The 12,912-nt window shown below is 47.2% G+C and overlaps 1 protein-coding gene across 5 annotated transcripts in view; it reads left to right on the top strand.

Moving 5' to 3' along the window:
* The window catches only part of ITGB6 (integrin subunit beta 6), a 164,591-nt gene that overhangs the window by 34,910 nt on the left and 116,769 nt on the right, over positions 1 to 12,912 (top strand). The window contains exon 1 of one of the 5 annotated variants that reach the window (XM_066345472.1): positions 4,113 to 4,130. The exons of 3 other annotated variants lie outside the window; for them this stretch is intronic. The gene's annotated coding sequence lies outside the window, so the exon portion shown is untranslated. Of the gene's footprint in view, positions 1 to 4,112; positions 4,131 to 4,540; positions 4,741 to 12,912 lie in introns of those variants that run through there. One more of the 5 variants, XM_066345475.1, reaches the window with a different exon arrangement.

Raw genomic sequence — 12,912 nt, 5'->3', positions numbered from 1 at the left:
GATCAGAGGAACATAAAAAGCAATAAAATTAGTATGGATATAGAAAAACTTTGCTTCAGGTAAAATTGAAAAACTAACTGAAAACTATGATTAAACCTTCTGCATTTTCCCTGGTTTAACAAAGCAGCACAAAATGTACTGCAGCCACGAATAAACTCTTTTGTGCCCTTCCAGATAATGAGTAACTGGGTGACTAAGACAGAATTAGAAGAACATCTGAGACCTTGGGGGAAAAGTGTTCATAGCTAGTTAGTGCTGGATACTCCCAGTTCTGGAAAAGATCATCGTGTCACAGGCTTGAGTGGCATCAGTGTTTTTATTTGTCAATAAAAACCTGTAAGTAACAGTTATTGTATTTAATTTAAAAATAAGTTTAATGTTAAAATTCAGGGATCTTTAAATTCCCCAAGCTTCCAGAGGGTCCTTTTTTTTCACCCATTTATCCTTTTTGTGAGGTTTTTTATATCTCCATTAACGGGCACTTGTGAAGTCAGCAAACTCGGGGGACACAGTGAGTGTTGGCAGTGCAGACTGTCCTTCGGGGTCTGGACTTTCAGGTCCTTGGAGAATAGACTGGGGCAGGCAGTCTTCAAGAGAACAGGAGCTCAGGTTTACCTTTAAGCAAAACGAATTAAATTCCAACGTGAAGACTGTTACAGAAATCATCAAGATCGGCCCAGCTCCTGATCTCTCCTTCCTGCTGCCATGGATATTTCACTGGATAAACAGAACTGCTGGCCACTTTGATGCACTCTACCTGCCTTGGGTTATTTTTAAGTTATATGAATTTCTAGACCATACATTTGGTGATGGTTTGCTTTCAAAGTTGCTTTTTAAAAAAATCCAAAACTAGTCAATTCCTCTAGCAGGTTTTCTCCATGTTTATCCAGTGCCATGTTTTCCCTTTTCCCTCTTGTAGAATAAAGCGCCCTCTAGATGTCTTGATTATTACCCTAATCAAGCTACCCACATCCTGAGCTGGTGTGGGGCTTCTGGTTTCTTCTACTGCCAGTGTAGGGATCCTTCTAGAGTCCATCATTTTCTCCTCCCCCAGTCCCAATCAATCAGCAGGTCCTCTCAGCGCTGCTCCCAGAGATGCCCGTCTGTTTCTGCGTCTGCTCTCTGGGACTGACGTAGTCACCCGGTCACCATCCTCTCTCCCCGACCTACCATGTCAGACTTCTGCCTGGGCTCCTTGCTGCCTCTCTAGCTCCACTAGAGTTTGTTCCTCCCACAGAGGTCTAAGTTTTATTTATTTACTTAGTTAGTTTTTGACAGAGTCAGAGAGAAGGACAGGAAAGACAGATAGGAAGGGAGAGAGATGAGAAGCATCAATTTTTCTTTGAGGCATCTTAGTTTTTCATTGATTGCTTTCTCATGTGTGCCTCAAGTAGAGGGCTATAGCAGACCGAGTAACCCCTTGCTCAAGTTAGTGACCTTGGGCTCAAGCCAGCGACCTTTGGGCTTGAGCCAATGACCATGGGGCCCTGTCTATGATCCCATGCTCAAGCCAGCACCCCCGCACTCAAGCTGGTGAGCCTGTGCTCAAGCCGATGACCTTGAGGTTTCGAACCTGGGTCCTCTGTATCCCCGTTTGATTCTCTGTCCACTGCGCCACCACCTGGTCAGGCAGGTTATCTTTATAGAATATAAATTAGATTATGTGCTTTCCTTGTTTCAAACTCTAATTGTGTCCCATTATGCTTTAAGCAAAAGCACATGTCCCTCTCACCTTGCACAGCCGTCCTTCAACTGAGCCCTTACTTGGCCCCTCACCAAATTCTTCTGATACTACTCTCCTCCTGTGGCGGGCCTACATTCTTCTCCCATCAAAGCTCAGGGAGCTGGCCCCAACCCCTTGCCTTTGCTGTCCCTCTGCCAGGAACCCTTTTTCTTCTAATCCTCACAGGGATGGCTCCTTCTTCATTCGAGTCTCAACTTGCAGTCACCTCCTTCGGCAGGCCTTCCTTTGGGTCCTACTCCAAAGGAGACATTTGTCACTCTCCACCACATCACCCTAAATCAGTTCTCTCAAGAACACTTGCTGCAATCTGATATTTGCTTACTATTTTTAATTAATCTATTTAGCATTCATCTTTCCCTGTTAGGATATTATTCTCTTACTCTTATATCTCCAGTGTCTAGAACAGAGCCTGGCAAAAACTAGGTGCTTAATAAATATGTTTGAATAGCTGAGTAGATACATACTAATAAATGTCATGGCCAATAGCCATTTAGTAGTGGTTTAACCTTATAATACACTGGCATGACCAGTTTCAATTTAAGTATAACTTTTACCACATTACCTCATATAATCCTTGTGGGGAAACTATGAGGAAATCAAGGAGAAGGAATCAAAAGACCAGGCTGCCAAAAAGCTATAAGCTGCTTTCTGTCTGAGGCCAGAAAAAGATATATGCATGTTAGAGGCTCAGTGCTTTTTCTGCAGCAAGGCCAGCTGAGCCCAGGCAGAGGTGAGGCAACGAGACCAGGACCTCCCAGAGTTTCCAAGCATTTATTACATCGTTGATTGCATCATCTTGTTTTTCAGCCAAGGGAGCTAGGAAGAGTTTAATGAATGAGGGGTGGAGACGCGGGGAAGAATTGAAGGAGGGATGTTGCTCAGGACCATGACTGGAGGCCCAGCAAGGCTCGAGTCCTTAGGGGAGTGAAGCCAGAGCCAGAAGCAGAGGAGCTGTCTGCACAAGGGAACGCTGGGACTTCACACACAGCTTTGGAACTCAGAGTATAAACACCGGGCAAGGTGGGGTGAGAGTGTTGCTGTCGCTTCCTCTGCAAGGAATGTGGGATGGCACAGCATAAGGGGGAATGGCAGGAAACAGAGCTGGGACAGTTTACAGGTGGGGCGGGGGCCCAGGGCAGCTCTGCGGCACCGGCACCAGCAGAGGCACTGGAAGAGAGGCCCGGACGAGGCGGACACTGGGCCCCATGTAGAGGTGTCCTCACACGGGGCTGGCAGAGTGGCCGTTTCAAATGACCAACAAACCGTCAAGTTTCAAGAGCTGCGAACGGCTTCTGAGCACACTTGATGCATCTTATGGACTCACTCCAAATAAGGAGAGAACGGGAAGGCACTGATGGCCAGAGCTGTGTAGGTGGAGCAATAATCAGCTAGCACAATTTGAGTGGAAACGCGATCTAATTGGCCTCCACAGGCTGGTGAGGCTTGGAGACATTTGGTTACATCCCTGCCAAGGAGGCTCAGTCAACAGGTTCAGACATACTCAATTGGGAGGCAATTAAGTCCTGATGCCAAGGGGGAGCCAAAGGCAACGATGGGCAGAACAATGGTCCTGTTGTTGCACTCAGCGCTTGTGGGCTTCTGGGGTGCTGGGCCAAGCCTGCTGGCTGCACTGCTTCAGCAACCAAATAGGCATAATTAATTAACAGGAGCTCACAGTAATCACTTCTGCCTTAGGGCCACATTCTGCATAAGTTTACAGATATGGAAAAGACTTTCCTGCCCCGCTCTGACACTGTAGCCCCAACAGGAAGGAGCCCCAGATTATCAACAGGTCTATGGCAAAAAGGTCCGATTCGGATTGTCTCTGTGAAATTATTAAGTTAAATATAAATATATGTAATTAGCCTGACCTGTGGTGGCGCAGTGGATAAAGCATCGACCTGGAAATGCTGAGGTCGCTGGTTCGAAACCCTGGGCTTGCCTGGTCAAGGCACATATGGGAGTTGATGCTTCTAGCTCTTCCCCCCCTTCTCTCTCCCTCTCTCTCTCTCTCTCTCTCTCTCTCTCTCTCTCTGTCTCTCCCTCTCCTCTCTAAAATGAATAAATAAAAAATTAAAAAAATATATATGTAATTACTTTTCCTATCACTAACAAAGAAATTTATTTTTGTTTATTGGGGGCAGGGATTGTAACTTACACATTTCTACATCCTCCAAAGCCTCACTAGAATTTTGAACATAGCCGGTACTTAGCAACTGCTGCATGGAAGAATCAAACTCCACAGAGATGTGTCCTTTCTGCCTTGGGAGATTGTCTTCGGCAATAAAACCCCAGGTTCTCTCTGTGTCAGAAGAGAATCAGATCCTTTCCCAGTAATGCTCCCAGGAAAAGGAAACAATTCTACTTCAGGAGAGCTGCACACAAGGTAAAACAAGACGTTGGTGAAACAATTCTACCTGTTGCGGCTGGCTAGCCACCCTGACCCGAGGTGGCTAGACTCCACACGTTTGGGTTCGTCTTGTTGCTTGGAAAGCTCTGTGTGTGTATGTGTCAGTGCTATGTGCTGGTGTGCTATGTGCTCCAAAGGACAGAAATCATCTCCGTCTACGGTCACAGGCATCCCCGGTGAGCAGTGCAACCTGCCCCTGCTAAGCAACTAGAATAACAGCTCTTCCGCGGGCAGCATGGAGACTGAGACGCTGCACTGAAAGCAGTGGACTATTACAATCCTTGAGCAGCCCAGGAACATGTGAATGGTCATAAAAGAAAGTCCTAGGACAGTGTGGTCAGAGGGAGGCTGGTGCTGTGATTAGAGGAAGGGAATGTTCCCAGGGCGAGCAGATGCCTGCCGCCGTGGAGTAAGGCGCTCCCAGCTCGACCTCATTTGCCCCTCTCCTCACGTGCACCTCACTGGGCCACTCAGCAGACCAGCTGCTTGCATTGGCCCCAAGGAAGCCAGGAAGCGTCACCACCGGCTCTGGGAAGTCTGCCTATCTCAGAGTTGACTTCACAAGTGGATCTCCCAGGGATCTCAGGTAAGCTAGAGGCAGTGGGATCACAGCATCTGGGGCTGTTTGGCATACTGTAATCATTACTGTTGCATCATTACAGCTGCTGTGACCAGGAAAGCAAGGATTCCTTCAGGAAATCTGTCAGTCTTGAAGTGGTACCCACCTTTTAGAGAACTGAGGCTGCCCCAAGACCCTGACTTCAAATTCATATGACATAGACACCCAGGTTTTCCAGAATACCCTCACTCTCAGATATCCTGCTCTGCTTTACCAGGAGGACCTCCCAAGTAGGACAGGTCAGGGTTTGGTGCCTGCTCTGGGCAAGAAATACATCACTGCCTTAGTGAGAGCAAAATGGAAGTTCTTTCCATCAACTGTTGCTTCTAAAATGATGCTGACTCCTCTGTCTTCACCACCTTCAGAGCTGAAGGTGAGTTATCACAGAGGCAAGAAATTGCTGTCCGATTGCCTGGTTTTAGGAATGGAAGGAATGAGTCAGAAACATCAGGAAAAAAACTCCTTAGCCACTCTCCCTGAGCTAAGCCAGGTTAAGCTTTAAGTAGATTTAATCCAATTTTTCTCTCACCACTTTCCATTAGTATTTATTACTACCCATTGAGCCAGAGGCAGACTGGTCAAAACATTTCCAGTGAAGCTGAATTTTCAGGGTACTTATAGTCAGCCTGGAAGCAGCAGGCAGTGGGATTTATAGATTTGTATTACTAAGCAGGCAATCTCCAAAGCCATAGCATTTGGCTTGTTTTTAATTAAATGAATGTGCAGGCTTTAATGGGACAAGATCTCTGGAACCCTGGAGGGCCTCCCAATAAATTGAGATAAGATCCTTAACCCAACGGCATTTGCATTCCCTGGAAAACACTGGCAGGCGAGGTTTCCGTGAGGGGGAAGGATGACCCCAGAGTGGAGTAAACCCCTGGACGTTAGCACAGACTGGGCAGCGCGGCGCGGAAGATGCTGTCACATCTGCTGCTGGAAGGAAAAGGTTCTTGCAGCACAATGAGCTCTTTTAGCAATGGTGAGACAGTAGCCATCAGTGACAAAGAAGTATGGCTCTTTCTGCTGGAGTTCAAATCCCAGCTCCTGGTCCACACTGGCTGACCTTAGATAAGTTTCTTGAAATTTTTAAGAGAAGATTCCCTGCTTTTAAGACAATCATAGGATAATAATAGTGCCTCTATCAGAGTTTGCCACAAACCTCAAATGCTGCTGGCTTTAGAGCCTTATCTACATCCATCAGATCATAAAACTCGGCTCCAAACCCTCTAGTGACTTTCTGTCTCAGAGGAAAACCCAAGTGCTGTCTAGGACCCTCAAGTCCTGGTCCCAGCCAGTTCTGTCCCCTCCACCACTCTCCCCATCGCCATGGCTCTGGCCTCACCGAACGGCGTGCAGTTCCTGGCCCACGGAGCAGCCTGCCATGTCAGGCCTCGAGGCCTGTGAATTTGTGCTTTCCCCTCATGTCAGGCTTCTCCTTTAAAGTCATTTGAGAGACAATGTCACCTCCTTAAAGAGGACCACCCTGAGAACAGTGGTTAAAGTAGCCAACAATACTTCCAGCTCTCTGAGTATTTGGTGAATGAAAAACCGCAACCTCTCAGCTTACCCTCAGAGGTCTCCCAGCTGTTGCTAGGTGGCTGTCCCCAAGGTTTGTAGCCATGCCCACAAAGACAGTCAGCATGAGTCATCCCGGGTGCACACCAGTTCGTGTTCCAGAGCAGTGGGAACCCCTCCGCTGCCACCCATCCTGGGTGGACCGGGTTCCCACATCAAGGGGGCAGGCTGCCTGTGCTCGAGGCCTGCAGTTCGCAGGAGCCAGCGTAATCCCTGGTGTCCGTGCAGACAGGAAAAGAGCTTCCTTCTCCCCCCCCCCCCCGCCCCTTGTCACAGGCCCTGAGGCAGTTCACTGACCACGCCTCACCTCCCCAAGATTTATTGAGCAGTTTTTATCAGCTTTAGTCATCTGCTCCGTGACCAGAGTTCAGAGTCCTCCAAAGCAGAAGAAGAGTGAAGAACCCAGCCCCACCATCTTCCCTACTTTGTTCCCTCCCCCAGCAGCTTCCTCCCCAATTCCCTCTTCAAAAGAAAAGAAAAAAGCTCTGTGTGTCTAGGACATATCGATACCTAGAGAGCAAACAGATACTAAGAGCAGAGCTGTATGCATGAGGAAGAGGGGGGTCTGAGTGGACGAACAGTGCCCATGCAGTGTTCTTCTGCAACCTGGAACACAGTGTGTCCCTTCCTCCAAACACTACCCTCCATCTCCTAGAAAATTGTCCTAATAAACAGACAAATCTACGATGTCAACAATGAGAGTTGTGTTTACCAAGGGCCCTACCATTTAGGTTATCAGAATGAAGGGAGCGCTTCCATCCCAGAGCCTGGCACGTCACTGGCAAGCTGTGGCTTGTCTAGTTAATATTGTCCATCAATATCAGGAGCAGAATGAACAGTCTGGCCCCTCCCACGATTCCTAATCGTTTGCAGATCATCTATCTTCCCAGCGTCTCTCTCTTAATCTATAAAATCAGAGCAAGGCTGCTGTGAGTGACAAGATAGTCCAGCCCAGCCTGACTGGGCGGTGGCACAGTGGATAGAGTGTTGGACTGGGATGCGAAAGACCCAGGTTCAAGACTCTGAGGTTGCCAGCTTGAGTGAGGGCTCATCTGGTTTGAGCAAAAGCTCACCAGCTTGAGCCCAAGGTCGCTGGCTCAAGCAAGGGGTTACTCGGTCTACTGAAGGCCCACGGTCAAGGCATGTATAAGAAAGCAATCAATGAACAATTAAGGTATTGCAATGCGCAAAGAAAAACTAATGATTGATGCTTCTCATCTCTCTCTGTTCCTGTCTCTGTCCCTGTCTATCCCTCTCTGACTGTCTTTGTAGGAAAAAACAAAACAAAACAATAATTTAAAAAAAAAAAAAAAAAGAGGGTCCAGCCCAGCCCCCACACCACTCCCAGTCACCTTCCACACATCAGCTGATCACCTCCCCAGACCTCACTGGGGTAAAAGAAAGGAGCATGAGGCAGAGGGCAGGCTGGGTTAGGCCTGGTGCTGAGACTGGCGTTGTACCTCTCCTCCAGGCTCCCCCGAGGGGCCAGCGATGAGGGTTTCATGCTGCAGGGAGGCCAGAGTGGACGCCGCTGGCCGAGGCTCCCTCCCCTCCCAGTCCACGGAGCCTCACCAGAGCACAGGGCACTTCCTGCAGGAGACTCCCAGGGCTGGCAGCTGGTGGCCGGAGAAGACGAACTGTTTACATTGTTCTGTTGGTTTTGTTAAAAGAAGGGCAGTATAGCTAAGGTGCTAAGCAAAACCACATCACCCTGGGATGACTTTATTAACGGAAGACCAAGATTTCAAACCTCTGCATTCTCTCATTGCCCCCCACCAACAAACCAGACACTGATCGCCCAGGCAGACCCCACTGCGTGCTCACTGCTGCCAGGCTTGTTCCTGCCCCAGGCCACCGGCTGTCCCCACCTTAGTGTTCCATTTCTCCCTGCCTGCAGCTGCCAGGAAACGCTGAGTAAGGGAGCTTCCAGCCCAGGCTGCCGCGCGGCTCCTGGGCTCCCACGTCCTAAACTCATGGCGTGGCACGTGTGGGCACCAGCAGCACCCGGTGAGCCATCTCTCTGGTCCAGGGCCTGGCTGCACTGATGGCGTCTCCACCACGTGCCCTCGGCCTCCCGCCTTGCGCCCAGAGCACGGGGAAAGCAGTCTGCCACGTGGTGGCGCACACTGTGACACTAAGGAGAGAAGACTACGCCAGTGAGAGCAATATCCAGATTCAAAATAAAGCCGACAGGGGACTACTTATGACCAAGGCTCTGGAGTAAAGGAGGTCCGAATCCTGACTTGAATCTAATTATTATCAGCATGACATTGGACTAGTTATTTAATCTCTCTTAATATGAAGCATGAGTTATCTTATTTATGAAAAGGAAATAATATTTACCTCACTCTGTCAGTAAGGATCCTAGCAGGAGAGAGAAATGACACCACCTTTTTCAACAGAAGGAATTAAATGCACCGTATAAGGGGTTGTTGACAGGGAACATGACTAGTAGGCAACTGAAACTGTAAGCAGATATCCTAAGGTATCACTGAGGTAGCAGCTGGGAAGGTAGCCACCACCCTTGGGGCCGGTAGAAAGAAAAGGAAGCACCTGAAGTCATTAAAATTTAGAAACTTAAGGAGGATTTGCTCAGGGCTGGGACTCAGACCTCTGAGGAGGGCACTGCTGGGCTGGCACTGAGTCTCTGAGCGGGCATGACGAGGCTGGTTCTGTGAACGCTGAAAGAAACAGCAAACTGGATTTGCCCGTGCTGCTGGAATGAGCTCCGCTGCAGGGGGTTGGGGCTGCGGGGAGCCCAGCAGCAGGAAGCAGACAAGAAGCAGCAGGTCCCTTCTCCCTCCCAGGCCCGGCCCGGAGCCTCTCACTTCTGCCCCAGTTGGTGGAGCCAAACATGAACCATCTGGCAAAGTAGAAATGCGGTTTGCAGTCTCAGTTTCTGCACAAATCAGGGTATAGAGGGCTGGGACTGGAGTTTGGGGATATTAACTTAACAAATGGCCCATTCACGATTGAGATTGAATTTAAAAGATGTGTGCAAAATGCTTAGCACAGTACCAAGAGTGGGTGTACATAATTACTGTATTATTATTATTATTATTATTATTATTACTTTAGTTTTATTATCATTATCGTCATCATGATAGATAAATGGACTGCCAGTTAGATGGAGATAAGGCAAGCTCTGTCATGGGTTGGTTGACTGTGAGACTGGAGATTAATTTCTGGATTTTTTTTCTGGAAGTTTCAGTGATTTCAGGCATAATATAAAGGAGAAAATGCTAGCAAATAGTAGCAAGTTGATAAATTAGTCACATGAATTTGATCTCTAAAGCATCTGTCCCTCCTCACTCCCATGGCCCTGCACTAGATCATGCCCCTAACTCTTTTTTTTACTTCTTTTCTTTTCTTGTGTGTGACAGAGACAGAGAGAGACAGATAGGGACAAAGAGACAGGAAGGGAGAGAGATGAGAAGCATCAATTCTTCATTGGGGCACCTTAGTTGTTCATTGATTGCTTTTTCATATGTGCTTTGACCAAGGGGCTACAGCAGACCGAGTGACCCCTTGCTCAATCCAGAGACCCCATGCTCAAGCTGGTGAGCCCTGCTCAAACCAGATGAGCCTGTGCTCAAGCCAGCGATCTTAGGGTTTTGAACCTGGTTCCTCCGCATTCCAGTCCGATGCTCTATCCACTGTGCCACCGCCTGGTCAGGCCATGCCCTTACCTCTTACCTAGACTCATTTGCCACTTCTAGTCTATCTAAGTCATGGCTACAAGGCCAATGGGTGTTTGTACTGACTGCTGTCCACTCATTAGACTCCCATAACCTACAAATCAAAATCCAAATTCTTGTGAGTAACACTTAACACCCTCAGTGACCTGGTTTGGGAGCTGCAAAAATGCTACTTCCCATTGGATCTGGCACCACACTCCCCATGCTAGGGTCAAATGAGAAAAGTGAGTGTAGAGGTGTGGGGGAGAGGTCAGGTTAGGCCTGACACCTAAGGATGACACTTCAGATGCTCTAATGTCAACTCGAGGTCAGAATGTCAAGAGTGGAATTAATGGTCCCTTTACCTCCCCCCTACCACTAAAGTTTTAATAAGGTCCTCACCACTGCTGAGGGAATTTCCTGAAGCCCTGAACTTATGAAATGCTGCTCTCCTCTTCCTCATTAAATTAGCTGAAACTCCCTCTTCCCTCTTTATTCTTTTTAATGGAGTCTTCTTTGAGATTTATCTGTATCAGTGAGCTAAGGCTGAAATACGCTATGGTAACAGGTAACTCCAAAACTTCCATGAGTTACAATGGCCATTTTTATCCCTTCACATGTGAAACTCAGTTCTGGGTCAAGGCATCTCTGCTCCACTCCCCTTTCATGGCAGCAGCCAGCCTTACAGAGCGGCTCCTCTGTGGAACATGGCTAGCTCATGGCAGAGAACAAAGAGAGCAGAGGGGGACCTCCCAGTGCTTCTCACAGCATCTGTTTGAAAACAGCATGTATCATTTCCACTGCATTTTACTGGTTAAAGAAAGCTACATGGTTTCTTCTGGGTTCAGGAGGATAAGATGTATGATATTCATTAGAATAAGGGAATTGTAAGTCATATGACCAAGCTTGACATCAGTGATTTTGAATGCATAAAATGAACATTTTGGTCAATAAAACATTGTACCATGCCGCGGACCAGTGCAGCTTGTATCTGGGTCTTGAGTGAGAACGGTGTGGAATTAAGAAAACAGACTCATTAAGAAAAAAAGGATGGGATCAGGAGGCCTGTTCAATGCTGATGGCAATATTCGAGCTCCCCATAGCCCCAGTTTGCTTTATTATATAGCCATATGCAAAACATCTTTGATACAAAGTTACCCATCTGAGGATAAAACAGAAACTCTCCCAAGGCATAAACAAGAATCCCACTACCATGCATAAGAGAAATCAACCAACATCTGAACAAACAAAGAGTAAGAGGAAGGGCATGTAAATTGCTTTCAGCAACTTAAGCAAGCAAGTGAAGTGAGTGCAAATACTCAGCATCATAGCCAATATGGAGGTGAAGGGGCGAGAACTTAGCCTTTTGCTAAGCCTCAAATATACCAAGGTTTTTTGCCACTTGCAGTCTACAACATATCCCCCAATTCTTTTTTACTTTTAATTTGTATGCTGAGATTTGCACTCATATGATTTCATAGTTTTCCAGATTCTAAATTGGAGGCAGACTGAAAAAATACAGAATAAACACAAAATTAGTATAGCCAATGCTAACAGATACCCAAGCAAGTATTCTAATACATTACACGGATTAAAGACTTGAAACAAATTCTTAGCCAATATAACAGGATCTATAAAAGAGTCTTTGCTGTTTTGAATGTCCTTAACATGTTCACCAAGTCCAAGTTGGCACCATCACCATTCCACATCCCTGCAAATGCAACTCAACCCCAATTTAGTCCATTAAGAGCTGTCATAAGGAGCAGGAGTCCAGGAAAAGTCTGCAAGGCACTGGAATTGTTGTCACATTTCTACACTTTGCAGCTCACATCCAAGTCCCAATGACCACAGGTAGACTGCAGGTATCTGCAACATGTGTGGAGATGGAGCTTCTGTTTTCTTCAAAACTGGAGAGATGAACCCAGGGGGTCTTTCCCTGAAGCTTTACAGCTGTAGGGTGGTCAGGAGAACCTTGGAATACACTATGATGAGTGCCAAAGGTAAATTCGTAATGGAAGTTGGCAAAAAGGCCTGACCAGGCGGTGGCGCAGTGGATTGAGCATCAGACTGGGATGTGGAAGGACCCAGGTTTGAGAACTCAAGGTTGCCACCTTGAGCGTGGGCTCATCTGGCTTGAGCACAAAGCTCACCAGCTTGGACCCAAGGTCACTGGTTTGAGCAAGGGGTTACTCAGTCTGCTGAAGGCCCGTGGTCATGGCACATATGAGAAAGCAATCAATGAACAACTAAGGTGTTGCAACAAAAAGCTGATGATTGATGCTTCTCATCTCTCTCCGTTCCTGTCTGTCTGTCCTTATCTATCCCTCTATCTGACTCTCTCTCTCTGTCCCTGTAAAAATAAATAAATAAATAAATAAATAAATAAATAAATAAGTTAATTAATTAATTTAAAAAAAGAAGTTGGCAAAAAGGAGAAAGAGAGCTCTAAATTAGGACTAGGTCCCAGCCTAAAATATGCATGGGGCATTGAGGCAAGAGGAATAAAGGAGATGAACAAAGCAGCAGAAAATAGGACTATCAACATCCACAACAGAGATCTTCAAGACACTTACTATGTCTTGCCTGAATATTGCCTGAATATTCAGGCAAGACATAGTAAGTGGCCCTGTGTCTGTGAGAAATGAGATCAGTTTACCAGCTACTTGGAAGAAATATCCTACGCTCATCCACAGTGACGTAGATGGGGCTGATGGCCCTGGTCATCTTTAGCCTTCAGTGACAAGTCCCAGCAGGCTGGGCAAGATCAAGTCACAAGTGGCTGGAGCAGGGCTGGAAGAGACTGAACCCTCCCTTAGAGTAGTGAGGGGGAAACCTAGCTTCCAGTGTCCCTTTTTCACACAGCAAAGGCATGTCCTAGTGGGGGCCG

This window comes from Saccopteryx leptura, chromosome 7 (assembly GCF_036850995.1).
Source record: "Saccopteryx leptura isolate mSacLep1 chromosome 7, mSacLep1_pri_phased_curated, whole genome shotgun sequence".
NCBI lineage: Eukaryota > Metazoa > Chordata > Mammalia > Chiroptera > Emballonuridae > Saccopteryx > Saccopteryx leptura.
This window is presented reverse-complemented; position numbering and strand designations above follow the sequence as displayed.